Genomic DNA, 27,842 nt, shown 5'->3' with positions numbered 1-27,842 from the left:
AGTGTGAGATAATAGGGAAGAGAAGGAACTAGAATTCCTTGGGACCTGCTGGTCAGCTTTGCCATTACAGTGTGGTAATGTACAATTTAGCCATTCAGACTGGGCCAGATGGATTCTACCAAATTTTTCCATTTACTTAGAGAATGTTAGAAATCAAATGATCATATAAAATAAACTACTTTGAAATAATAAGTTATTGATGAGTTAAGACCACTGTTTGGACTGGCAAAACACACCCCCCAAGTCTTCACAATGGCTACAATTGGCCCTCCTTGCCTCTCTGACCTTCTTCCTACAGCTCTGTGCTCCCTTGCTTGCTCTGTCACTGCCAACCTGGCTGTTCCTCAAATGTGCAATGTACCCTCCAGTCCTAAGTCCTTTACAGAAGCACTCTCCTTTCCTGGAAGACCCTTTCTCTATATAGCCACATAGCTCATCTCTTCACTTCTTTTTTTTTTTAAAGAGAGAGAGAGAGAGAGAGAGAGAGAGAGAGAGAATTTTTATATATATATTTTAATTTTTGGTGGACACAACATCTTTATTTTATTTGTATGTGATGCTGAGGATGGAACCCAGAGCCCCGTGCATGCCAGGCGAGCGTGCTACCACTTGAGCCACATCCCCAGCCCTCATCTCTTCACTTCTTTCAGGTCTTTTTTTAGATATCTGGTTCTCAGTGGACCTTCCCATGGCACTCGGCTTGAAATTGAACCTCCCTATTCTTTTGTGCTTGATTTTGTTCAAAAGCACTTATCACTATCTAACATACATGCATTTTATTTATTTGACTTTTGGGTCTGCTTCTTCCTACATTAGAATATAAACTTAGTAGAAAGACACCTATTTTACTTTACTCATAGCTATATCCCCAATGACTAGAACAGAATTTGGCACTTAGTAGAAACTTGATAATTTCTTTTTTATTAATTAATAAACAAATGGATGAATCTTCAAGCCATTTTGTTCTGCTGTCTGGACTTCCAGTTTTTAGCTTGTAATTTACATGGAAAATCTCATGGCACACCCAAACGAAGGAGAGATGATGTAGTTTGGGCAGTGAATATTCAAACACTTACTTTCCAGAAAAGGCAAATAATTAAATGAGATCACCCACAAAATCACAGAGCACTTTTGTTGGTATGGTATTCTACAGTGGCAAAACTAAAACATATCCGACAATCTATGATATTTTGATGACTATAATGACAAGGTCTTGGAGTGTAAGCTACTCAGAACTGATCACTTAACCACAATGTTGAGCTTCAGGCAAGTAGAGTTGAAAATTAATACATTTTCTTTGCTGGTTGAAAAATGAAAATAAAATGTAAAAAAGACAGAAGGCTTAAATATTAAGCCTGATCTTTGTGAAGGAAGGAAGTTAATTCACAAAATGATATTTTTTTTTTCTGAAAGTCTTACCTTGCCTCTTTACTCTGGCCTATATGATTCAAAATTTTTGAGGCTATTGTTAAGAATTCAGCTCATTTTCATCTCTCCTGTTTTTTCTTTTTGTTCAGATAAGGTCAACTAAATTAAAAAACAAAAATTTCAGGTATATGTGTTTACCTGATAGTTTTTCTGATAGGAATAGACTTAACAACTATAACACTTCAATCTAAACATAATCAACATGAAGGGCATAGGGCAGATAAAAACCTATTACTATTATCCCAGAGATGTCTTGCTTGAGATGTTTTATTGGGGATAAAGAAATCAAATGTAGTTCATGACTGAGTAGTACACTTTATAGTTTATTACTATAAGAATTAGTATTCAATAAAATACTAACAATTTTTAAAAATGCATTCCTAGATCAAAACAGATTTTTAGAAATTTATGGAAGGTGAATTGTTTGGTTACACTCTTTGTCCTTTTGATGTGTGTGTCAAGTAGGGTTTGGTCAAGAAAACAGAATCCACTTCAGCAATTTTAATCAGAAATGGTTTTAATTTAGGGAATTCCTGAACCCTGAAAGACAAGAAAATTGGAGAAGTTACTAACATTAAGGAAAACAGGGGATGCATGAGTTGCAAGTAATCTTTATTAGTTATCTCAGCTATCTACAGCACCAGCATGGGTGATTTGCAAGACAATCTCCAGAAGTCACTGACAAAAACCTCAGCTCTGCAATGTATGGAAGATACTGTGCTTGCTTGATGCCCCTAGACCAATAGCAGTGCTTTCCCTTCCACCTTCCAAATCCACACTGTCTCTCACTAAAGGACCCTAAACCAGAGCACTGCTTACCATTGGTCTAGGAGGTCTGGCACTTATCCTTCGAGGCCCTTGCTTCTGGGGAGACAATAAAAGGCAGCATGCTGAAATACCAACAGATAGTCCTGCCCCAAATGGAAACCAATGGGAGGGGAGATGCTTTCTCTCTGTTTCCTGAAAACAGATTGGATCCATTGAGGTTGCGCCAGATGGATTCCGGCGTAACCTAGAATTTGAATCTTCTGTTCTTATGAAAGAACTGAGTATTCCTGGAACCATCATCAAATTTAACAATTTTTTCTTTATGGCATTTTTGTTCTCTGAGTAAGATGATTTCAGCATCCCTTTTTTACTAAAACAAATCTATTTCTTTAAATAGTTAATTTTGCTGATGGGTCTTTCTGTACATGTACACATCTCATCTAGCAACCCTACTAAGATTGGGAGCAGTAAGAAAAAGTTTTTGAAATAAGGAGAAAACTAGTTCATGTACACAAGGCAGACCGAAATGTTACAAGGCTGGAACAAAATTCATCTTAGTAAAATTGACATTATAACATAGACTAGTAGTTTCCTCTCCTGCAACTCTAAAATCTTCCTAGCCTGGGACTCAGTTTCCTACACTAAGAGGCTGTTGCCACAGTAGTCATGGTAGTCAGGGGAAGGAAATGCTTGCTCACCTTTGCTGGGTTTAGAAAACCACTCCACATCAAAGAAATGACTCATCCTGCCCACTTGAAGCCCGGAGCTTGCTTCCTACCTCCCACCACCCTCTGTGGGCTGTACTGCTCTTGGCTGGAAAGGCCTTTCACCAGCAAGTCCAGGTTTGTGGCGTCTGGCATGTTTACCTGCCTGAATGACGAGGCTTCCTGAGGTGGGTTGAATTACAGGTTGGGACCTGATGGTGACCACCAATTTGCCTGACCTGTGGTTCCAGCTGTATGGTTCAAAGTCAAGAAGTTGAGCTTTCACTTCCACTCCTCAAAGCACACAAAAGGAAATGGAATCATTTTATTTCCATATTCCTGTTAACACTAAACATAAACAGGTAATGAGCAAACCTGAAAGGTCATGACTATCTATTTTCATTATTTTTTTAAAAAACATTTTGTTTTTGGAAATTCCAGAGGCCATTAGGTTTATTTCAATGAGTTCAACAGTGTTAACATATGGTGGGGCAGATGGTGGTTGCTCAGAAAATATTTATTCCTGAAGGATATGCCTCTCTCTAAATGGAAAGCATCATAAGATAAATAACTTCACTTTAAAAATTCTTGGAGAAGAATCCATATTCTTGAATAAAGTTTGCTTCAAAACTCAATATTTAGCAGAAAGTAGATGTGGAAAAATAAAGGGCTTTGGAATCAGTAGATATGGGTTTGAGATTAAGTAATCAGAACAATTCTCTTAAATTCTTATCATATCAATGCTATTAAAGGAGTTGGAGTCAGATTGCCCTATTCTAGAATCTCTGAGAATTACCTACTAGCCACATGACTATTGGATTGTGACTTCTCTAGCTTTCTATTTGCTTATGTAATATATAGAGTAATAAAAATTTCCTCTTAAGCTTACTGTGAGGACTAAATAAAATAATGCAAATAATGTTCTAAATTCAGAGCCTGAGACATAATTAGCATTCAGTAAATTTTGGTGATGCTCTGACCCTGTTTCCTAACTTGGGAAGAGGGAAGACTAAAGCTGTAAAGGGGCGCTACAGATCAGATGAAGTAATATCAGCAAGGTGTTTCCTTGATTTATCAGCATTATCTAACTCCCTCTTGGAGATGAACCCATTCCTTTTCTCTAGCATTTGGACATGGACTTGCTGCTGCTCTTTTGGCATCGTCCTTGGCAATTTGCACACAGGTTTAACAGACTAGCATTCAGAATGCATGTGGAACATGATGAGTTTGACAATCTGCATGAGTTTCAGCAACAAGGTGCTCAGATATTTTGTCCCTGCATATTCACATTGCCAGCTTTCCTGATGGCTTGGATATTTAGGGGAACTGAGGTCTTATACTGGTATATGGCTCAACCCATTTTGAGATGATCCCAAGACTGACCTTGGTTAAAACCAGTCCTTCTGTAATTGTGTTGATATTAGAGTGACCTACCCATGTTAGAGCAAAGTACCTCTTACACCACCTTTCCTTTTGGGAAGCCAGCTTGCCCATTTTTTTTTTGCCTGCTCTGATAAATAATAATGCTTCTGGGGAATCTGGAGAAGAATTGGTGTGAATGGGTTTATATATTACTCATATTACCTCATGATTACTCAGAGTTACTTGGAAAATCTCCAACCATTTCTTCTTGATCCTAGCTACCTAAGGGATTTGAACTGACATCTGCTTCAAAGCCCATTTGAAAAGGGCGTGTCTGAGTATTAGGTTTCATCCAACAAATATCGAATGGGACCCCTTAGTAAAAGTATGGTGTGAAATTAGAGTCCTTCTGCTTTCAGGAAAAGATCAATTTAGGTTCAAATCTAAATTCTGTCATGTGCTATCTTGAGGCTGTTAACCTCTGAGTATCCCTTACTCATCTATGAAATAAAATAATATTTCTTAACAATGTTGAGAGAAGATAGATGTTTGTTATTATAAACTGAGTAGTAATAAGTGGCATTTGTTCTTAATATTTTGAACTTTTTAGCAAAAGCAAATGGTCAGGGAAATTCTCCAGTTCTTCCTTAGGTATCCCTATCCCAAATGTTTGTACTAAATAGAGAAAACAAGAGGAAATATGTTTTTTGAATAAAAAATTTAGAGTTATTGTGGTTATTTAGAAAAAAGACACTTGGAATCAAAGAGACAACGAAATTTATAACAATTTATAACATCACTTTATGACAAATTTATAAAGTGATCTCTCTTTGTTAGACTATAAGATAAGAAGATCAGATAGGAATTAGTTTAAGGCATAGCTGAGGTTCATTTTTCCACATACTTTTTGGATTGATATTTATATAAATTTTATTCAGGGGAATTTATTTATATGTATATCTGTGTGTACTTGTTGTTCATGTGCTTGTGTGCTTATGTGCAGATGCACAATAAATATTTTTATTTGATGGAACAAGTTTTGTTTCACTCATTTTAAAGGAAGGATTAGGATACAGGAAAGAAGAAGAATGAAAGTTAGACCTTATTCTTGATATCTTACTAAAAATTTTTCAGAAAATTGAATATAACCAAAGAAAAAAATGAAGCTAAAAAATCTTAAAATCACTGAGTGGATACATTTACACATGATACCAGAGATACACAAGGTTCAGAAAATTGTTCACATTAATACTCATTAATTTAATCTATTTTTTAACTCTGAGTAATGAATAACCTTTTTAAAAGTTGAGCTTCTTTACTAATCTGAAAAGCCCCCAAATTCAACAGTGAAGTGTTATTCTCAGTAAGCTCTTCTAGGGTAAGTCCAGCATTCAGATTGGCTATGTCAATAGGCCATGTGAGAAGGAGATCAATAGATTAACTGGATAATTTGATCAGTAAAGATGGAGAATATAGGTATGTAATTCAGTCCTCCAAGTTTGTGGTAAGTTTTATTTGCCTGCCTTTCCTAAGTAATTACATGAAATTTCCACATCACTTGGCTATGTAGACATGGTGAAGATTTTTTAGTTTCTGCTGAGAAGGTTAAGAAAGCCTGACTTGCATAATTGGTATTCTGCCTCATATCCATGAGTGCTAAGCTGGATAATTTGCCTGAACTTGCCTTTTGGAGTTTCTTATGGGGTTGATATTTTCCAACCATGACCATGGCATTTTATGTACCTACACAGAAATATAAATCCTTCTGAATGTCCCTTCTTCCCATCCCTCCTTCTTTGTTCTTTCTTCCTTCACTTTTTCTTTCTTTCTACTGTTTTACATGAAATCATGTAAAACTGGACCTTGATGGAACAACAGCAATCATAACTACTTTAGCATTTCTCAAATTTCACACTCATTGATTTTTTGGGGGGTGGGGGGTACCAGGGTCACTTAACCACTGAGCCACACCTCTAGCCCCTTTTATTTTATTTAGGGATAGAGTTGCTTAGGACCTCAATAAGTTGCTGACACTGGCCTTGAACTTGCGATTCTCCTGCCTTGGCCTCCTGGGCTGCTGGGATTGCAGGCATGCACCATCATGCCTGGTCATAGATTTTTTTAAAAATAATTAATTAATTAATTAATTAATTTTAATTGGGTATATATGACAGCAGAATGTATTTTGATTCATTGTATACAATTGCAGCTCAACTTTTCATTTCTCTGGTTGTATACTCTGTAGCGTCACCCCATATGTGCAGTGATACATGTGGGTCCTATTGTAGGTGTGGAAGGAGGAATGAATTTCATATTTGGGAAACAAAAGTCTCTAACTCTTTGCTTTCAATAAAAATGAAGGAGTGCTAAATGAATTTTCAGTTGATAGATCTTTAAAACCTCTTTTTTTCATGATATATCAATACATATTTTTTGGCACAACAAACATTGTATAAAAAATTGTATGAAAGTTATAACTCCAATAAAAGACTATTCTCATCTACAAATAAGACTTCTTTTTAACATTTATCTCAATTAAAGTGACAAACTAGAATTAATACTAAACTTTAACTCATTCTAGCAAAAGTAACACTCATATGAACACCTATGAGGAAGAAATCCAAGCCACATTCATCTCATTGAGATACTTACCATTATTTTTAATTGAATATATATTTATTGATATTTTAATATCAACATAATTATTTAAATAAATCAAAATATAATCGTTTTGCTGAGCTAATTGTTATATTACTTTAGAGAAATATTTTTTAACATTTAGAACTTATTAGAAAATTTAAAAATTTAATTTATATTTTTGCTGCAAAGAAGTATAATAGAATCATCAATAGAAGACATTCAAGAATAAAATAAAATAATATGTTATATGAATAAAAGTATATGAAATTAGTATAAAATCTGATGAGAAAGGGAAACAGAAAAATTATCTTGATATATGAAAAGAAGATATAAAAATTCCAATTTTTAAGAGCAATTTACAAATTGTTCTTTTTCTTTTTTTCCTGAACTCACTGGCATTTTACCACTTAGCTTCATCACCAGTCCTTTTTATTTTATTTTTAAATTTTGAGATGATCCCAATAAGCTACAGGCTGTCCTCAGACTTGGAATACTCCAGCTCCAGTCTCCAGAGTTGCTGAGGTTACTGCTATGGACCACTGCATCCAGCAGAATTTCTGTATTTTTAGATTGTTGGTGACAAGGAATCAAATCCTTTTGATGCCTGAATTTCATAGGATGCATTTAAAACTTAAAGGACAATTTTATTTTAAAAGATTAACACTAAAATAAGTTTAATTCTCACCACAAAAGTAATAACTATATGAGTTAATGCATTTGTCAGTTAGTTAGAATTAACCATTCCACAATGTGTGTATACTTCAAAACATCATGTTGTTCATGCACACACACACACACACACACACAAAAGCAGTATTCCCTGTCAATTTAAAAATGTAAAGATAATAAATAAAATAAGCTGGAAATTACATAATTTGTGTTACATTTTCAAAATAAAACTAGATGTCACCTTAAAGGAGGGTTTATAGGACTTTTCCGGTTTCTTTAGGGAGTGGTTGAAGACCACTGTTCTCAGGGATGAATCAGATTCCCTGCTGCAGAGGATTCCATGGAGAAACCTTGACGTGCTTTGGGTTTTCCAGGAATGAGTTCAGTAATCCTCAGAGGAGCACACTCCCATCTGCATGCTGCCAGGACCCTGGGACAGACTCATGGATATTCAGGACCCAGAAGAGCCTGGATGCTCAGTAGTCTTCCGCCTACAAATTCTCCACCTTCCCTTAAGCACTGCAGAATGTAACTTCTGTTATTTACCAGATTAAATTAAGTTGGTTCTTCTCTAATTTTTTTTTATAAAAGTTAGAAAAATCCAAGGCAAATAACCAGATTAGAATTGTATACAAAATTACATATAAGAGGAAGTGAGGGGAAAGGGGGAAAAAAAACAAGAGAGAGAAATGAAGTATAGTAGATAGGGTAGAGAGAGAAGATGGGAGGGGAGGGGAGGGGGGATAGTAGAGGATAGGAAAGGCAGCAGAATACAACAGACACTAGTATGGCAATATGTAAAAAAGTGGATGTGTAACCGATGTGATTCTGCAATATGTATACGGGGTAAAAAATGGGAGTTCATAATCTGCTTGAATCAAATGTATGAAATATGATATGTCAAGAGCTTTGTAATGTTTTGAACAACTAATAATAAAAAAAAATTTAAAAAAAGAAATCATTTGAAGAAGAAAAATAGCAGCATGCATTTAAAAGGTTAAATAAAGCAAAAAGTGCACTTTTTAAAGTGTGTAATTGTGATGTTATTAAAATTTTGAAGTTTAATTATTGTTATTAAAAGTATTGAAGTTTATAGTGAAGTTGTCTTTAAAGAGGGTTGATTTAGAACATCATACTTCATTGTATATATATATATATGTGTGTGTGTGTGTGTGTGTGTGTGTGTGTGTGGTGTGTGTGTGTGTGTGTGTGTGTGTGTATCAATCAGTTCTCTCCCAGGGAAATACTGTTCATTTCTGACATATTTCAGCAACATAAGTTTTATATCACCAAAAACTAATAATTAGGGGATATACATAAAGTTTCCTTAAATTTTCTTTTCCAATTTTTGTGCTTTTTTGGGCAAGAAATTAAAAAAAAAAAAAAAAAAGAGGAAAAGCAAAAATTTCAATGCACTTAAAATGATTGGATTAAAAACACTTAAAAAGATCATAAAATCAATAAAAAATGACCTTGAGAAAATTAAAAATATCTTGATTGAGACAATAAAAACATTCTTAGAATAGAGACATATTGTAGCTTCAATCTTAGAGCATTATAAATATAAACTTCAGTTTTATTAAGTCTTGATTATATTCAGAAGTGGCTGGCCTCTGTTTCCCAGTAGCCTTTATTTTCATTCTGGGAAAAATGAAACAAAAAATCTGAAGTTTAATGCTTCATGTAGATATTTACACACCGAACTCTTCTACAGAGCCTAGAATCTGCAGATAAATTCAGGATAGATGTTAGTACGCTCCTGTGTAATGTCATCTTATCCTTCATTACCACAATTTTGCTTTATGCCACTCATATTTAATTCCTGGAATGTTTAAAAGAAGCCATGGAAACCATTATCATCAGAAGGAAAATAGTAGAGAAAAATACTTCCATTTAAGAAAATTTGTTTCTGTGCTAGGCTTGTAAGGGATTTATTATAAATACCATATTGCTCAGAAAATCAGAAACCTGAGAAATTCTTCCAGGCAATCAGGAAAACACATGATTTGCAACTATGAATTGCTTTTGCAAACTGGAACAAGTCTTTAAACACCACCAATAAAAAAAATTGCTTGGCAATCCCATGGTTTGATTTATATTACTTTCCTAGATACTTAAAAAACAAAATCTCAAAACTGAATCCAACTTTTTACTGGTGTCACAAAGAAGAAAAACTCCACGATTTGTTCTGACCCATTTTGGTAAAATAAAAAAAAATCAGAGGAGTCATTCAAAGAATATAATTAGGATGACTTGATAGAAAAAGATGGACTAGCAGGATGACAAATTTTGGATTTAATCTTAGTGTGGGTGAAGCATGGTATTCAGGTCATTTATTTAAGAGAAAGGAAGAGATAAGTTATACCTTGCCTTTTTGATAAAAATCATGCAGCGATTCATGCTTCATTCAGTGTTTAATTTAGTATATTTATCTATGGTATTTACAGTAACTTTGTTCCAAGTTGATTAAGGTTTAATCACAACTGACTAAGCAAGTAGAAATGAAGGGCAGTGTAAGTCATAATTATTAGTCATTTATACATATACTTAATATATTCCAGGATTTAGACTGATATGCACCCTTTAAGGCTAATTTAACTTACCTTTTCTATGGAAGATAAATTAACTTGAATAAAGTAAAGAAGCAGAAAGTGCAGAAAATATTCATTTAGTAGCCTCTCAGCTGCTCTTCAGTGATCTGCTAAGATTTCACATAGGTCAAGAAAGCTTATTTTCCAAATATGTCAGAGAATTGGCTTCTGTACATACACTTCCCAGGACCTAAGTCAACCCAGAGCTTTGCTCTGAAATTTTGGTCTAAGATAAAATCTCTTATTCCAGGTGAGTATGGAAGGAAGAAAGCACTTCATGTGACTGTCCCTCTCCTTCCATATTCAACAGAGCAAAAGCACTTGGTTCCCCGTACAGCCCTGGGGAGTCCACTCACTTTCTTCCAGTTAAGCAAGTCTGGTCTTCAGCCTGTGGCTTGGCAGGCTGTAGGAGAGGAGAATTTTAACAAATGAAGCTTTTACTCCAATGGAATACCACCTTTGAATTTGAATAGACATTAATTAAATCATTTGGATGTTTTTTAGATGTAAATAAAATATCTACTTAAGTATCTGTTTAAATATTATCAGTGATAACTTAATGCTCTGTAGCCTACTTACAGCAAGGAAAGAGGAAAATATTTCCTCTTTACATTTTGATGTTTCATTTTCAATTTCAATTTTTAATAAAACAGCAGAATGTATGGTAATTTTGTTTTGTATTGTTTCAAACATAACAAAATTATGCTCTTTAATGCTCTTTATGTTATTTATCTCCATGATATAGTAGTAACTAAAGAGTGATGCTGAGTTATATTTTGAGGTTACAAGGAGATGTATGAGAATACTTTACAGCTGAGAGCCGAGCACCATGAGAATTTCCTGTCAAATCTCTTGATTAGTTCAAACTCCTGATATGTACCCACAAGCAATGGAAAAAGAAAAATGCCCCCTTTTGTAAAACAACAACAATATCAACAATACCTCATTGTAAGAGCTTAATTGGTTTCAGTACAAGTAATTTCACTTACAAAGACAAGACTCAACTAGTAATGAAGGAGGAGTATCCAAATACTTTGAAAACTCAGAAGTGGGCAAACAGTTCCTCCCTCCCTCCTCCTCTCCCTCCCTCCTTTGGTTGCTGTCTTTCTTCCTTCCTTTTTCTTTCCCTCTTTCTTCAAATATAAAGCCTACATTCCCTCTTTCTGTGATCCCATTTTTTGACAATATATATATATATATATATATATATATATATATATATAATTTTCACACAATTTCTCATATATTAGAAACTGAATGATAATAAGTACCATTATAATATTTGTAAGTGTCCATGTAGGGATTTTTAAAAAACAATGGTTTACTCTCAAGTTGAGTTAATTTTGTTGATCATTTTGTTTAGAATCACATTTCTGTGTGGAAGTTTTCCTGGACCGTCACTCTTGGTCACCCCTCACTGGAGATGAGTGCTCGACCTGGTTCATTCCTCCTGCCTCTGGTTCCATCATCCTACCCTGTGACTGTGTGGGAAATATTTTGACAAGATTAAAGCTTTCAATCAAAGTACAAAGCAGCAGAGTGAGACAAGAAAATCACTTCTTGACCACTAGACTTCGTTATATGTCAGTTAAAAGAAATGTGTCAGATTTGAAACCTGACTCGTAAGATTGTATCTCCTAACTGTCAGTAACTGACATGATTTTTATCACACTGTATAATTTTAATTTTATTTCTAAGGACTCTTTTTTATTATTAAGGTGTGGGGAAAATAAATACTCAGCATTCATCTTATTCGGATAATACACATACTTTTTGGTTCCAAATCTGAAGTACCATCCTCCTATAACTTTGGATTGGACATTTGTATAATCTCAGAAGACGACATTGAATTAGAAGGAAAACAGTGTCACAGGGTAAGGCACATAGGATATTTCTATTCCTCTGTCTCCCCAAAGCCTTCATTTTCCTACATATGTAAAATTAGAGTGCTGGTGACCAAAAGGACATCAGAAATCATTAGATAGCACTCCTTTCTTTTACACATGAGCAAACTGAAACTCCATGAGGCAGTATGGTTTTGCACAAGGGCACAAGTTTTAGAGTCAAACAGGATCAGGTATGAATTCTGCTGTAGGAACTCTGTAAATATGGACAAATTACTAAAACTTACTGTGCCTAGATGTTCTTTGTGGGTGGAGATAATAATATTTACAGGTGAGGAATGCTGTGGAGGAGTTAATTAAAATATGTTTGAATGGCTGGCAAAAGATATATGGTACTTTGTCTCTTGCCTTTGTAAGACAACAAAGTAAATTAGAGGCAGAAACCTGCTTTAGATGTCTATTTTGTGTTATTTCAATCACAATTTGCTAGCGAATCCCTAAGGAGGCTTCAGCTTCTGGAATTCATGACTTCTGTCAACAAAGGAGGCACCTTGATCCAGGGCTGTAGCCTCTGTGGTTTGTCCAAGTGGAGGCAGGAGAAACATACATCATTTCTCAGTTCCTGGTTACCAGAGGTTCAAACTGAGGGTGGGCCTGATTGGATCATCAATGACAGTTGATTTATCACTAAGTGTTGTGTTCTGTAGTTAACATCCAAGTTTTCATTATGGACTCTGTTATCCCAGAAGTCTTTAGATTATACCCCATTAAGGACATGCCTGTAGACAATTTCTAAAACATCACTTTTCTATACCCAGTGAATTTCCATTTCCATTATTCACCAAATAGTTTAGAAGCCATATTTACTTTTAAAAAAATCATGATTCAGTTGTAGATAATCTATCCACTGTTCTCATAGCTCTTTTTGTAGGCTTTTTCAAACCCAGTTATTCTGCAATAAAAATCTCTTGATCCTTGAATTTTTTCTGGGTTCTTTTCTAGTGTATCAGCACCTAGAAATGCCCTCTATTTTGTTGCTTTAGTCCAGAGGTGGAAAAATTATGACCCTGTGGGCTGACTCCAGCCTCCTTATGTATATGACCCAAAATCTTAGAATGACTTTTTATTGTTAAGTGGTTGAAAAAAAATGTAAAAGGAAACAATATTTCATGACATAAAAATTGTGTGAAATTTAAATTTTCTTGTCTATAAATAAAGTCTTATTGGACCACAGCCATGCATGTCCTATTACATATCACTATATTGCTTTTGTAGAACTGCAAAAGAACACTCCCTTCATTCTCAGGTCTCATAATAGGGGTTGTATTTCTAAGCTCACTGCTGCCTGGAGACCATTTTTCCACCATCCTTTCTCCATTCAATTGTCAATTTTCTCCTCTAAAGTATAATTCAATGTAAAATTTTAGATTTTGAAGAAAACTGGAAGGTACTGAGTCCAACACTCTTGCCTCAAGATTAACATGACCTGTTGTTGTTGCTTATGCTATTTTCCATCCAAGCTTATTGTCACAGCTGTTTTCTGGCCTTTTCCTTATCATAGTATATGTATTCAGAAGTAGAATGTTGAATTATTTATATTCTTCTGTTGTGGTTCATTTTCTTTATTTTTCGATGCCAAGTATATCTCTAATTTTTTCTTATCTTATATTCTATTATTTGAAACCAAACCTTGGGTGCTCACAAGTCTGCACTCTTTGACATCAGCTTACTACTGCTCAGAAAGCGTATGGTTAAGTGATAATTTTCTAGATCTTTCTTTCTCCATAAGAACTCACGGTCCTAGCAGATTCTTCACTCCAACATTGCCGAGAAAGCTCAGCCCTTTAAAAGTTCCTTTAGCACATCTTTTTTTCCACCTGAAATGTCTTTGGATCTGTGTTGCTTTTGTCTCTTACCAGCCTTCCCCTTCCCCTTCAATTCTGATAAAAAAGAGATGACTTCCTCTCCCCTGCATTTCCTCCAAGTTCACATATCCCACTTTACGAACTTGGTTTTCTCTAATATTCTCTAACATTTAAGTCTTCAAATTCTATTTTTCATGACTCTTTTCCTTTGCACCCAGTCTATAATACTTTTCCTCAAGTCTGTTTTCTTACAAACATGACCATTTCATCTTTTCCTGCCTATTGTTTAGACAAGTCGCCTGCATTTTTCACTACCAGCTCACTTTTAAAGACTACACATGACTTCAGCTCTAACTGACTTAGGAAACTGCTCTGTTTAAGGATAGTAGTGACCTGTGGTCCAAAATTCCAGAGATCTATTCCAAGTACTTACTCCTTTCAACCTGTCTGTAGTATTGAGCATCACCGACTAACAACTCCTTAAAACACTCTGCTGCCTTATTAACAATAACTGATTCTCCTTCTCCCATTGATGACTTCTTCTCAGTTTTCACCTCTATTCTGGCAACTACGCCATTTGCTTAATTTTACAAGTATTTGTTTTCCCCTCCCCAAACCTGTGAGTTTTTTTTTTTCAGATTACGAACTTTGCAAGTAGAGCCGTATTTTATTTTATTTTTTTGATATCTTGCAGCAGAGTCAACCATAGCAGAAATAAACAAATTCATGATAAATACCTACTGCATTGCATGAAAGTTTTGAATTCTAACCTTTTTAAAGCAGGAGAGACTTTGGTACAAAGGCATTGTTTTATTTAATGAAATAATTTGGACACAAATAAAAATTTGGCATAAATAATTGTAATTTGAATGCATACTTTGAAAAAAAAGAAATTTTATTTTTGATGTATAACAAACATTGTCTTCATTTATCTTTTGCTTTCATTCTCACTATCTTTTATAAAATAGCAGCTGCTCATTAACCCCTACCCCCATAGACTAGATATATCTATCTTCTCTTTCAACCATGTGGGTTTTCTGTTTCATTTTAAAGTAAACTACTTAGAAAAACAACAGATCATTATCTCTGGATGGCAGAAGATAGAACTTATTCAAAATCATCCTTTCTAATGATACTTCCTTATTCTCTAAGAATAAATTCTTCCTTATTATTCAACTTATTCCATAAGGATCAGTGGATCTTAGAAGACTTTTATGTTTTTAAAGTTCAATACATATGAATTTCAATTTTCAGAGAAATGAGAAAGCAGAGAAGAAATGAAGATCAAAAAGTCTGCACATGGGGCTGGGGTCATGGCTCAGTGGTAGAGTGCTTGCCTCACATGTGTGAGGCATTGAGTTCAATTCTCAGCACCGCCTATAAATAAATGAGTAAAATTAAGGTCCATCAACAACTAAAAAAATATTTTAAAAAAGTCTACACATTGATGGAAAGAATTTTCCATCAAAATGATATGATCAACAAGTAATAAAAGTTGATGACTCAAAGGAGAGTCCAGATACATTATTGTGCTCACAGTAAGCTCTGAGGTGTGTGGCAAGAAATGCATTAATAATAAATGACACTATTTGAAAGGGCTTATTTTCAATCTTATAGATCATAGAGGATTTAAATTATCTAACATGATATGTATTTATTTGCATTCCACGAAGTTTTCTTTGGGAGAAACAGAAGCTGTCTGAGAAAGATTTTAGGCTCAATGTTTAGTATAGAAAATAATCTACCTCAACTCTGTTGAGGACTACGAAAAGTCTTACTGAAAATTATCATAAAATAACAATATACAAATACAGGGCTCTGCATTGGACTTTGATATTTGGTAGTAAGGCAGGGTTAGTGAATGTGAGTCAATATACACATCTTTTACTAGGAGGAAGTGTATCATCAGGGCCTCTGACTCATGTCTTCATTCTTCCTTGTACTATACCCTAAACATGGGGCATAAACCCTGAGATAAGGTGTGATGACGCAAACCACATCCTTTTCACTTTCTCTGTTTTTCTTCCTGCCTAAATACACAGACAGAAGCCCAGTGAGGTGGCACCCTGACATTTGGACCCAATCCAAACACAAGTGAGACAGAATCAGGGAAATTCTTTGTCAGACACAGGAACTTCATTTCACCCCCACATGATTCAGGAGGTACTGACCCCAACCTCTTTAGTCCTAATATTTTTTTGAAATAGCTCTTTTTTAGTTGTAGATGGACACAATAGCTTTTATTTTATTTATTTATTTTTATGTGGTGCTGAGGATCTTTACCAGGGTCTTCATGTGCTAGGCAAGCGCTCTACCACTGAGCTATGACCCCAGCCCAAGTTCTAGTTTTTCTTTTCTTTTTTTTTAAGAGAGAGAATCTTATTTATTTTTTAGTTTTTCAGCGGACACAACATCTTTTTTTTTTTTTTGTATGTGGTGCTGAGGATTGAACCCGGGCCGCACGCATGCCAGGTGAGCGCGCTACCGCTTGAGCCACATCCCCAGCCCTAGTTTTTCTTTTTCAGTGGAATAGATATTATTCAAAGATCACTTTGGGTGCCTTTGACCAAGGTCCCACCTGCTCATTATATTTTACGACAGAATAAAATCTGAAGTAGCTATCTGAAGTCTAATTACTTGGTAGGATTAATAAGAAAATCCTACTAATTTCTAGTCATTGAACTTAGTAAACATTCTCCCTCTTCCATAAAAATCATAATACAATAAGAAGAAAAATAGAAATAAAAAATAAGCAGTAAGGATAAGAAGAATGCAAATGTGATAACCGTAAGAGTTAACATAATGGTCATGATTAACTTTGAAATTATCTAATATCCTAGGCAGCTGAGATAAAAGGGGATCACTCTTTGATCACCTGTAGTCTTTTGTGGCTGTGGAACAGCAAACATCTGCATCATTTAGGAGTTTTTAAGAAATGCACAGCTTCAGGGCTGAATTATGGCAGATAATATAGAGTTTCATAAAAAGTATTAAGAACAGAAATAACGTGATGCAGTAATTCCACTGCTGGGTGCTAGGCATGCATCTAAGAGAAATGAAATCAGTATGTCAAAGAGACATTGTGCTCCCACATGCCCTGCAGCACTGTTCACAACAGCCAAGATACAGAGATAACCTAAGGGTCCATTAACAGATGAATGGACAAAGAAAATGTGATGTGATGTGTGTGTGTGTGTGTGTGTGTGTGTGTAATGGAATACCATTCAGCCTTGAAGAAGAAGAAAATCCTGTCATGTGTGACAACTGGATGAACTTGGAGGATATTATGTATGTTAAGTAAGCCAGACACAGAAAGACAAGTACTGCATGATCTCGCTGTTACACAGGATCTAAAAAAGTTGAACTTACAAAGGAGAGATAAAATGGTGATTGCCAGGGGCTACCGAGAAGAGCCTGGGTTTGGGAAATGTTGGTCAAAAACACAAAATCTCAGTTAAATAAGACAAATACATTCAAGAAATATATAGGATGATTTTTAAAAAAATTTTAATTTTAGTTGTATATGGACAGCATGCCTTTATTTCACTTGTTTATTTTTATGCGGTGCTAAGGATTGAACCCAGTGTCTCACACATGCTAGGCAAGCACTCTGTCACTGAGCCACAGCCCTAGCCCATATCATATGATTTGATGGCTAGAACTGCTAGCAATTTATTGTATTCTTGGAAATCGCTGAGAGTAGATATTTACGATATTAAATATTCTTACCACAAAAGTATGAGTGAGGTAAGAAGTGTGTTAATTAACTTGTGTGCTAAATAACTCAACTATTTTACTATGTCTACTTATTTTAAAACATTATATTGTAGGTAGGTGATAAATAGATACAATTTTTATTTGTCAGTTAAGAAAAATAAATAAATCAGGGGAAATGCAAATTCTCAGGCCCTGATCTAGGCTGACTAAATCAAGATTCTTGGAAATGGAGTCCAGAGATCTTTTTTAGAAAATGTTTTTTATCAGTACATTATAGTTGTACTTGATAGTGGGGTTCATTTTGACACAATCATACATGACAAGGAATATAGTTTGCTCCATTTTAGTCCCTAGTACTAATTTCTTCCCTCTTCTCTTCCTTTGCTCTTCTATGGGTCTTCTTTTTATTAATTAATTTATTTTTGTTGTTGTTTTTAATTAGACATACATAAAAGTGAGCTTTTCTGTGGTATATTCACATATGGACATAGCACAATTTGGTCAATTTCATTCTGTAGTTCCTCCCTTTGCCCATCCCTCCTCCATCTGCCTCTCTCTCCTTTCTTTATCCCAATGATGACCTTTCTATTTTCATGGTGTCCTCCTCTTTTTTTTTTCCCCCCTCAGGGGAGAAAACTTTCAACCCTTGACTTTCTGAGTCTAGTCCAGTGGCCTGAATTTAACAAACCTTCCAGTTGATTCTGATACATATCAAAGTATGAGAAGCTTTGGTGTTTAATGATCTGAGGTGGTGGATCAGGAAAATATCTTTTGGGGCAGCAACAGACCACCAGCAAAGCGCTTCAGCCCCAAGTGCTGAGTGAGCCAGCAAGCGCTTGCTTGGGAAGAACCATCTTGGAGCCAGCTGGCAGACCCTGAGCAAGCACGAGTATGCTGGGCACAGGGACTCCACTGTGTGGCTGCCAGAGCCTACCTCTCAGAGAAACACTATGGCCAGCCAAGAAACAAATGCCATTTCTTTCACTTCCTTTTTTTCCTCTTTCCTGACCTAGTGGCACCGATGACCTGTCTGCCAGATTTAATTACGGGCTAGGAGACAAGATAGAGTGTTGGGATTCGGTTTCCTAAGGAAAAAAAATGACTTACTTCAGCTGGTGAGATTTGAGCTTTCAGAAAGGCAGAGGGACTGCAAGGGCAGGGAAGCCTGAAAGATTAGCACTGTCTGTGAGAGCATCCAACTAGCCTCCAGGATAAGCTGAAAACAGATGAAAAATGGCCAAGAAATGCAGTTCACCTTGCTAGGATTTATGGCACAGCCAGGAATATTTACCCAAGTCCTGCACCAGCCCACACACAGACCTGTTGCCTGCTTATGCTGTGGTATTAGCAACACACAACATGTATATTAGGTTCACAAGTCTAGACCCATATTTCCCAAATGTAGACCTAATACTTTGTCTTTATTTTCTTAATATCTTCATTCTCTTTTGGGTATTTAAGGCAAATGTTAGGTAAAATGGTTGTTTCCCCCTGTCAACAGACATGTGGTATATAAAATTACATGAGAAATGCCATCTCTCTCCTAGGGTTGAAACATAAATATCCATTCTTCACTTGCATTGAAACAATCAAAGAGGAGATCAAAATGAAAACATTAGTCTCCATTAGATGAATTTTTTTTAAACAAAAAAGCAAACAGCTAAGAATCAAGAAGGTTTGGTGGTGACTCCTAGTTTTACCACTTCCTAGCTAAGAAACCTTGGATAACATCACCTAAACTTTTTGAGCTTCATATTATTCATTTGAGGGGAAAAAAATTCTCTCCTAGTTGTGTGGAGATTGAAGGACAAAATATATGCAAAGTTCTGACTTCTGGCAAAAACTCAACAGAAATAATATGAATAATGATAATAAAAGACATACTGGTTTGGAGTGCAAAAAAGATAAATATTTTGTATATATACTTCCTATTTATAACTATATTTTACTTTTTAGGAACACATTCTACAGAGATGTCTAGGGATGTTCCTTGTGATAAAAGCAGATCCTATTTGATTTCCAAAAAAAACTTATTTCAGGTAACCAGAGAAAATCAAGATAGATATAGATAAGCATACTCACTTAAAATAACCAACTTATTAAGTAGCATAGAAAGAAAAATAGTGAGTCTCTGCTTAAAAGACGTTTAAGTAGAATATAAATTTCTTTCTAAATATACCTTTTTAAATTTTGAATTCTTTCAATACCTAACTCTGTGTGCTTATAGACTTTCATGCTGTAAAAGACTGGAGAGACATGTGGAGAGATACTCACCCACCAACATTCATAGCTGCATTATTCATAATAGCCAAGAAGTGGAAGTAATCTAAATGTCTATTCAAGAAAGAATGAAGAAATACATATATATGTGAAGTGGAACTTTACTCAACCTTTATAAAGAAGAAAATCCTGTTGTATGCTACAAAATGGAAGGAGCTGGAGGATATTATACTAAGTGAAATAAGCTAACCATGAAAAAACACATGTGGGATTCTACTGATTGGAGGTATAGAGATTAGTCAAATTAATAGAGCTGTAAAGTAGAATGGTGATTGCTAGGGGACTGTAGGAAGGGACATACAAATTTGTTTTTCAGTAGATACAGAGTTTCCATTTTGCAAAATAAAAAATTAGAGAGACTGTTTCACAACAATGTGAATACTTAACATAACTGAAAAATATACTTAAAATGGTTACAATAGTAAATTTTATGCTGTGTGCCTTTACTACAATTAAAAATAAAATTAGATTTTATCTTTGCCATTGTCAAAATAAATGGTATTTTATTATTAAATATTATTATTAAAATAAATGATATTTTATTATGAATCAAAAGGCACACTAAGAGACTGCTCTTCTGGTTAGATCAAGACAGCTATTGTTTTTCCCTAGAGCCTGAGACACAGTATTTATATGAAACTCTAACTTCCTCTTTAATTGAGAGGTTTCAGTCACAATGAGAATAAAAATGAAACATGAAAAACTAATATTAAACATTTTTTATTTTAGTATGTACTTCATGTTTTAAAAAGAAAAACCTAACTAAATGAAGTTAATCTTTAAATAGCAAATTAATTGAAATCCAGAGATAACAAATAGTAGGAACGCCTTGGTGTTTAGTTTTGTCTTTTGCAGTTGGTAAAAAAGAAAATGCTCATTTCCCACAATCCAGTCCAGATTGGAAACCTACTTGGATGAGTGACCTATTATGATAAGGAAAAGTCTCTGGTTACAGCTCTTACAAAACTTCAATTTTCTTTCAACACAACAAGCATCACTTTTGACAGTCCTGTTCCACAGAAGACAGAAGCTCTTACAAATTTGTTATCACTCAATCAGTCCCATTCTTTGCTTTAGAGGTCAGAGGCTCAGAGGTTAGAAAGCTGATGTGAACCTTTTGATGATGTCCAGAGGGAATCTGCTTAACCTGAAGAGAAAATTCTCTGAGATTTAATTTTTAGAATAATTTAGACAATCTGTAATACTTTCCTATAGAATTATAATGGTACAATTAGTACAGTGGAAGATGTCTTGGATATGACTTTAAAAGTTATTGGTGCAAGTTCCATATTTTTTTCTCACCAGTTTCTCAAGCCTGAACAAGGCACATCGAATGTCCAAGTTTTAATTTCTTCATTCTATAAAGTAGGTCATGACAAGATCCAGGACCATTTTCAGACACTCTGCATTTTGAAGGGCTCTGATCTAGCTTTCCCACGGGCTAAGAGAACAGGGACACTAGGCTCACCCAGTTCCCATGCATCCATTTTCTAGGCCAAGGTCTGAGACACAGGCCCTGGAGTTCTGTCGCTCTGCTAGGACTACATGAGCATGTTCCCTGGCCCATTTTGATAAGAGGTGTGCTATGCTGCTACTGGGACACATCCCAGACCTAAGAAGTGGCCAGTAAGCATCTATTTACATGAGATATGGACAGACCTCCTTGGACAGATAGGCTGGTGTGTCCTCATACAAGTTTCAAGTATCCTATGGTTTAGGAATGAGTGAGGAATTGGAATGAGGAATGAAATAGGCTATGGACTGGATGTTTCCATGTGCATTTTTGCCCAGGGCTTCACAAATATTATGGATGGTCTGGCATATCTGCCTTTCTTGTTATAATGTTTATTCCAAAATCAGAAACTGACCAGCCATTCTGGTATGACATAATGATAGACTCCATTAACTGAGAGAGAAGGAAGATCATGTCCTAGAAATCACCACACCCATAGGAGATAACCTATAATTATAACCATAAAATTTCCACACAGTGTATAAAGAACTTGAAATTCTCCTTCTCCTTACCTTCTGCATCAGCTCCAATGGTAATAGACCCCTAAATCTGTCTTATCCTGCAATCATTAGAATCAATGTCAAGATCACACCAAGTGACGAAAGAGTTACATGAGAAGAGTCTGCCTATGAGTTAATATCACTTGGTACATGTGATATAGACATGTTTGTCTTCATTTAGTAGGGTGGTGACAAAAGAGAAGAGGTCAAGAGTCACCAACATTGGAGTCAAAATGGCTGGAGGTTGAACCTCTCTTGCCAACATCATTTATGTGATTTATGATGAAAAAATTCTCTAAAATCAGTTTCTGGATTTGTAAAATGGAGATAAAGCTGTTTTCCTATGTGCAAAAGAGAACTATTGTGAATCTGATATGAAATAAAATATAAAAGGATTTAGCATAGGATCTGCTATATAGTAAACATTTAATAATAACTTAATAACATTTCTTCATATGCACAACATATATATGTACATATATATTCTATAACTGTATCTTGCATAGTTCAAGAGCCAATGCAAAATAATTTTTTTATAAGCAAAGAAGAAGATTCCAAAGAAGCAGCTTTTAACCTTTCTGCTTGATTGGAAACAACTTCGTTGAAGATGGAGATGAAATCTGACCTGTATTTTTTTTTTTCTCTTCATACCTGGCATGGTCCCTGACATGATATGTTGTGGTTTAATGAATAAATATATTCAAGAGGCAGGGTACAAACATTTTCAAACTCCTATCTAATGTCTGTGATCACCTACATTAAACTCAACAGAAGGCAGTGATTGGAATTTCTCTAAAGGCAGATGTATTAGGCTTTTTACCCTTCTTACTTGCTAACAAATTCTGTGCTCTTAATAAATCAGAATGATGTGAATAATATACAGGAAAACTTATTAGCTGACTTACAGACTAAATTCCAGTGAGTATAATGGCAGAAAAACCATTTCTGTGTATTGGTTGGCTTTACATGTTCAATTGGCATGGAGTCAAAGAGAATCCTCTAAGAAATAGCATTTAACTGTATCATCAGTTGAATATTTACCCAAAATATGACTGAATGATATAATTTTAATTTTTTTCTGAAGTATACGTATGGGAAATAAAAGACACCAAGACTAACAAAAGCAAAAACTTTTTAAAGTGATTTTTCTTTCCCTTTCCAATGGGAAAAGATAATTAAATATTAAAAAAATCTCTCTATGCATACTTTTTAGTAGAAAAGGCACTCAGTGGTACATATCCAAAATATTAGGAATCAGAAAATCTCCTATTTTTTCTTATACCCAGCCTAGTTTTAGTATAAACACCTGGATCTTACTTTTATTTTTTCCATCAGAAAAGAGGTAGCTGTCATTTTGTGATCTTTCACAATAGATATTTATATGGAATAAATGAAAATAACCTGATTTAAACTCTTCTGACAGTAATTTTAATAGTTGTCTTTTTTTTCCTTGCTTAGGTGATTATAGTTTCATCCAATGGAAGATTTGGGGGTGACCAGAATCTGGGAAGTGGAAGAAGAGGGAGGTAGAAAGAGGAATGTTAATGGGTACGGGGGTTTGGTAGAATTCGAAATAACTTCTAATGTTCTGTAGCATAGTCAGGTAAGTACGGTTGACAACAATCAATTGTATATTTCAAAAAAAGCCAGTAGAGAGGATTTTTTTGTTCTCCTTTTTAAAAATTATTTTTATTCTAATTTGTTATATATGACAGCAAATGCATTATAATTCATATTTACATACAGAGCACAATCTTTCATTACTCTGGTTATACACAAATTAGAGTCATACCACTCATGTCTTCATACATGTACTTAGGATAATGATGTCCATCTCATTCCACTGTCTTTCCTACCCCCATACCACCTCCCATCCCCTCCCTCCCCTGACCTTTTTTTTTTTTTTTTTTTTAAAATTCATCTTTTATTTTTTTTTTTTTTAATTTTTTTTATTGGTTGTTCAAAACATTATAAAGCTCTTGACATATCATATTTCATACATTAGATTCCAGTTGGTTATGAACTCCCAATTTTACCCCAAATACAGATTGCAGAATCACATCGGTTACACATCCACATTTTTACATAATGCCCTATTAGTAGCTGTTGTATTCTGCTACCTTTCCTATCCTCTACCATCCCCCCTCCCTCCCCTCCCATCTTCTCTCTCTACCCCATCCACTGTAATTCATATCTCTCCTTGTTTATTTTCCCATTCCCCTCACAACCTCTTATATGTAATTTTGTATAACAATGAGGGTCTCCCTCCATTACCATGCAATTTCCCTTTTCTCTCCCTTTCCATCCCACCTCATGTATCTGTTTAATGTTAATCTTTTCTTCCTGCTCTTCCTCCCTTGGGCCCAATTCTCCATAAAGCACCATTGGGCCTTGGTGGCAATTTTATACATGTTACTCTGTTGGAGTCCAGCTTAGAGGCTCTAACAAATGTGATTATGTGTATCCTTTAGCAGGCAAGCATAATTAGTATTGGTCTCAGGAAAGTTTGCTTGTGTAAGAACTTTCTACAAAGTAGAGTCAGATTTTAAGCAATGGTCCTTTAGGAATTTGTACGGTATTGGCTTTTTTCATTAATTGGTCTCTCAACAATTAATCTACATAAGCATTGAGTTTACATTCATTTATCAGAGCATGAAGAAGTGCTTCTTTTTTAAAATTATTTTTTAAGTTGTAGATGGATACAATACCTTTATTTATTTATTTTTATGTTGTACTGAGGATCAAACTTAATGCCTCATACGTGCAAGGCTAGTGCTCTGCCACTGAGCACAATCCCAGCCCAAGAGCTGCTTCTTCTTTATTTATTAGATGCTCAAAACAATACAATGATCTTGACATATCATACATTTGATTCAAATGGGGTATGAATTCTCATTTTTCCACGTGTACAGATTGCAGGATCACATTGGTTGTACAGTCACATTTATACATACAGCAATACTAGTGTCTGTTGTATTCTGCTGCCTTTCCTATCCCTCCCTCCCCTCCCCTCCCTTCCCATCACCTCTCTCTACCCAATCCACTGTGACCAGTAGAGAGGATTTTGAACACAAAACAAAGAAATGATAAATGTTTGAGGTGATGGATTTAACAGTTGATCTTATCTGATCATTATGCATTGTATACATGTATTGAGATAAATGTATACAATTATTATTGTCAGTTAAAAATAAAACTTTTTGTCTCATTCTGTGCAGCATTGGTTATTTGGTATAGATTTTTCATTTGATTAGTGTGTGATGTAAATGAATATGAAGAAACCTGAGTCAAAGCTGGAGACAAGATACCATATAGGAAAAAAAGTCTGGGAAGGGGCTGATGGACAGCTGAACTTTTATTCATTGTATTCCATTTGAGTGAACACTTGCAGAAAGTGCTTCAAGTTCAGATACCTGGTTGCTGCATTAACCTTCTCTTGTGTCTCACTATTCAACCCTCACAACCCCATCACAGAGTAGGGCTCATAATTCCTTTAGAAGTGAAACACTGAGTAAAAACTTTTGAGGTTAAGCACGTACAAAATATTTCATAGCCCAGTACATGCTTATTTCTTGTTATTTGTTGCTCTTTCTGAAGATATTTTTAGTTTTTTATGGTTTCATAAATATTTTAATAGAATTTCTCTAAAAAAAGACTCCAGATGTCTCCTCCATTTACCATCTTCATAGAAGTCCCACAGGTAATTTTTTTTTCAGCATGTGCAGTGAAGTCCATCTGGTCATCTAGGACAATGGTCCTTGAACTTCAGTGTGCATGAGGAATAACTAGAAACCTGCTATTGACTCTGGAAGAAGTTATAGTCCTGGAGTTCTGGTCGATCTGAGATTGGGTTCAGTGGACTGCATCTTGAACAAGCACCAGAGGTGAATTAAGAGGCAAATTATCTGGGGCATCTTTTGAGACACGTCATAGTAAAGTTGTGTAGAAAGGAGAATTCATTTCTCTGTAGAGCCCATGGTCCTTGTTCCTCTAGCAACACTTTATTACAGAATTAAAGAAGGGACTGCGGGGCTGGGGATGTGGCTCAAGCGGTAGCGCACTCACCTGGCATGTGTGTGGCCCGGGTTCGATCCTCAGCACCACATACAAACAAAGATGTTGTGTCCACTGAGAACTAAAATAAATAAATAAATAAATAAATAAATAAATAAAAATTCTCTCTCTCTCTCTCTCTCTCTCTCTCTTTTAAAAAAAAAAGAAGGGACTGCAAGTTGGGGAGATAACGGGAGAGTGTGAAAATGGTTGAGCTATAGGTCAAGGAAGAGTCATTGGATGCTCTTACACAATGCTGCTTTGACTGGAAAATATTGGATTCTGAGGTCAGTTCCAGGACAGTCTGGAACCTTTCCAAAGCAGAACAGACAAATCCAGAGGCCAACTTGAGCAGAAAGTATCTATTAGCAATTTAATATTTTGTATTGTTTTAAAAGAATTCCAAGGCAAAGGTAATCATTTGTTAGCTTAAATGAAAACCTGGTAGTTTATTAGGAATTTTCTTATGTTAATATAATGAGTACTATATGGTTCTTGGGAGGAAAAAAATCTATGTATTTCTTATATGTAAAATATATGTAAGTATTTATATAATATAAAAACAATTAGATATTTATTTAGTCTAAAATATTTTAATTGATAAAAGAAGTGTACACTTCAAATTAATATATGTTTTGGTAGCAGTTTCTTATTTCTAGATACAAACCCAAGCTTTTGAAAAGTAGGATTTTTAAAATTTACATAAATACACAGGGTTTCTCATTTTACATAAGAGGTTAATTTCTAAAAACTGGCTAGAAAATGAACTTCTCAAAACCTGGTAAAATAGAAAACTTGCTACTTACAGGAATTCTGTAATCAATCTTGTGCAAAAGAAAAAAAGTAACCCCCACTAATTTTTTCATCTTGGCAAATCTGGACTTAATTAGGTCTCCATGCATTTATGCATATTTTGGAAGCATTTGGAATACTACAAAATAAATAGAACAAATGAATAGTGTCTTTGGAATGAAGAATTTTATAGCAAGGAGAAAGATGATAAAGAACATTTTGTTTGAATAAGTTACTTTGCAATTCAAATAATCTTTGTAATAAATTACAGTAAGAGGATAGCTAATGTAAGTTATAACAGCAAAGTATAAAAATCAGTGCAATAACTAATTTCATAATGCATTTCTCATTAAGAATAGTTTACTGTTATCTAAAGGCCAGAACAATTCCACAAAAAAATAAAAGAATCCAGTTGGGAATGCCAGATATCAAATTAATGAAGGACTTTAACTATCAAAGAAAGCAGTTTCAGTGCTTTTGGCTTCTCTTTCATGGAAACTGGCAAAACATCACTAGTCCTAATCCTACAAATGTAGATGTTTAAAACAGGTTGAGGCAGCAACATTTTATAGTCCAGCATGAAAAGAAAAACAATCACAGGAATGATATAATTGCAGGGTAATAAAAACATAAACAGCATTAATGCATCAATTTTATATTTGTTTTTTTTTCCATGGTTAGGTTACAAGCTTAAAAGTCCAATGGTTTGATTGCAAAGTTATTTAGATATTTTTTTCATTATCCATCCTAATGCATGCATATATTGGGCTTGATCATTTTTATAAGAGATTAGTCTATTTGGACAACGAAGAGATAAAGGACTTAGAAGGATTTTTACCAAACCCAGAGAGACAGGAAAAGAGAAGTTGCTGCCACTTTGAACTTATTAGGTATTGACAAATGAATACAGCAACAGGTTCCTTTTTATTGTCCTCTTGGGACCATTGACATGCTCTTTCTTCAACTTCTATTAAAGCCCAGGCTTGTTGGGAGTCAGCTGGGTGATCTCAGCATGTTACTTTGACTCTCCAATTGTTTCCTCTCCTGAAAAAGGCATATGATAATGGCTACTGTAGAGGGTTGTTTTAAAGGGAAGAGATTATGCAGAAGTGCTTT

Source organism: Marmota monax, unplaced genomic scaffold (genome assembly GCF_021218885.2).
Source record: "Marmota monax isolate L192 unplaced genomic scaffold, Marmota_monax_Labrador192_F-V1.1 WCK01_AAM20220418_F8-fsc00033, whole genome shotgun sequence".
Lineage (NCBI taxonomy): Eukaryota > Metazoa > Chordata > Mammalia > Rodentia > Sciuridae > Marmota > Marmota monax.
The sequence above is the reverse complement of the archived record's forward strand: the minus strand, read 5'-3'. Positions refer to the sequence as shown.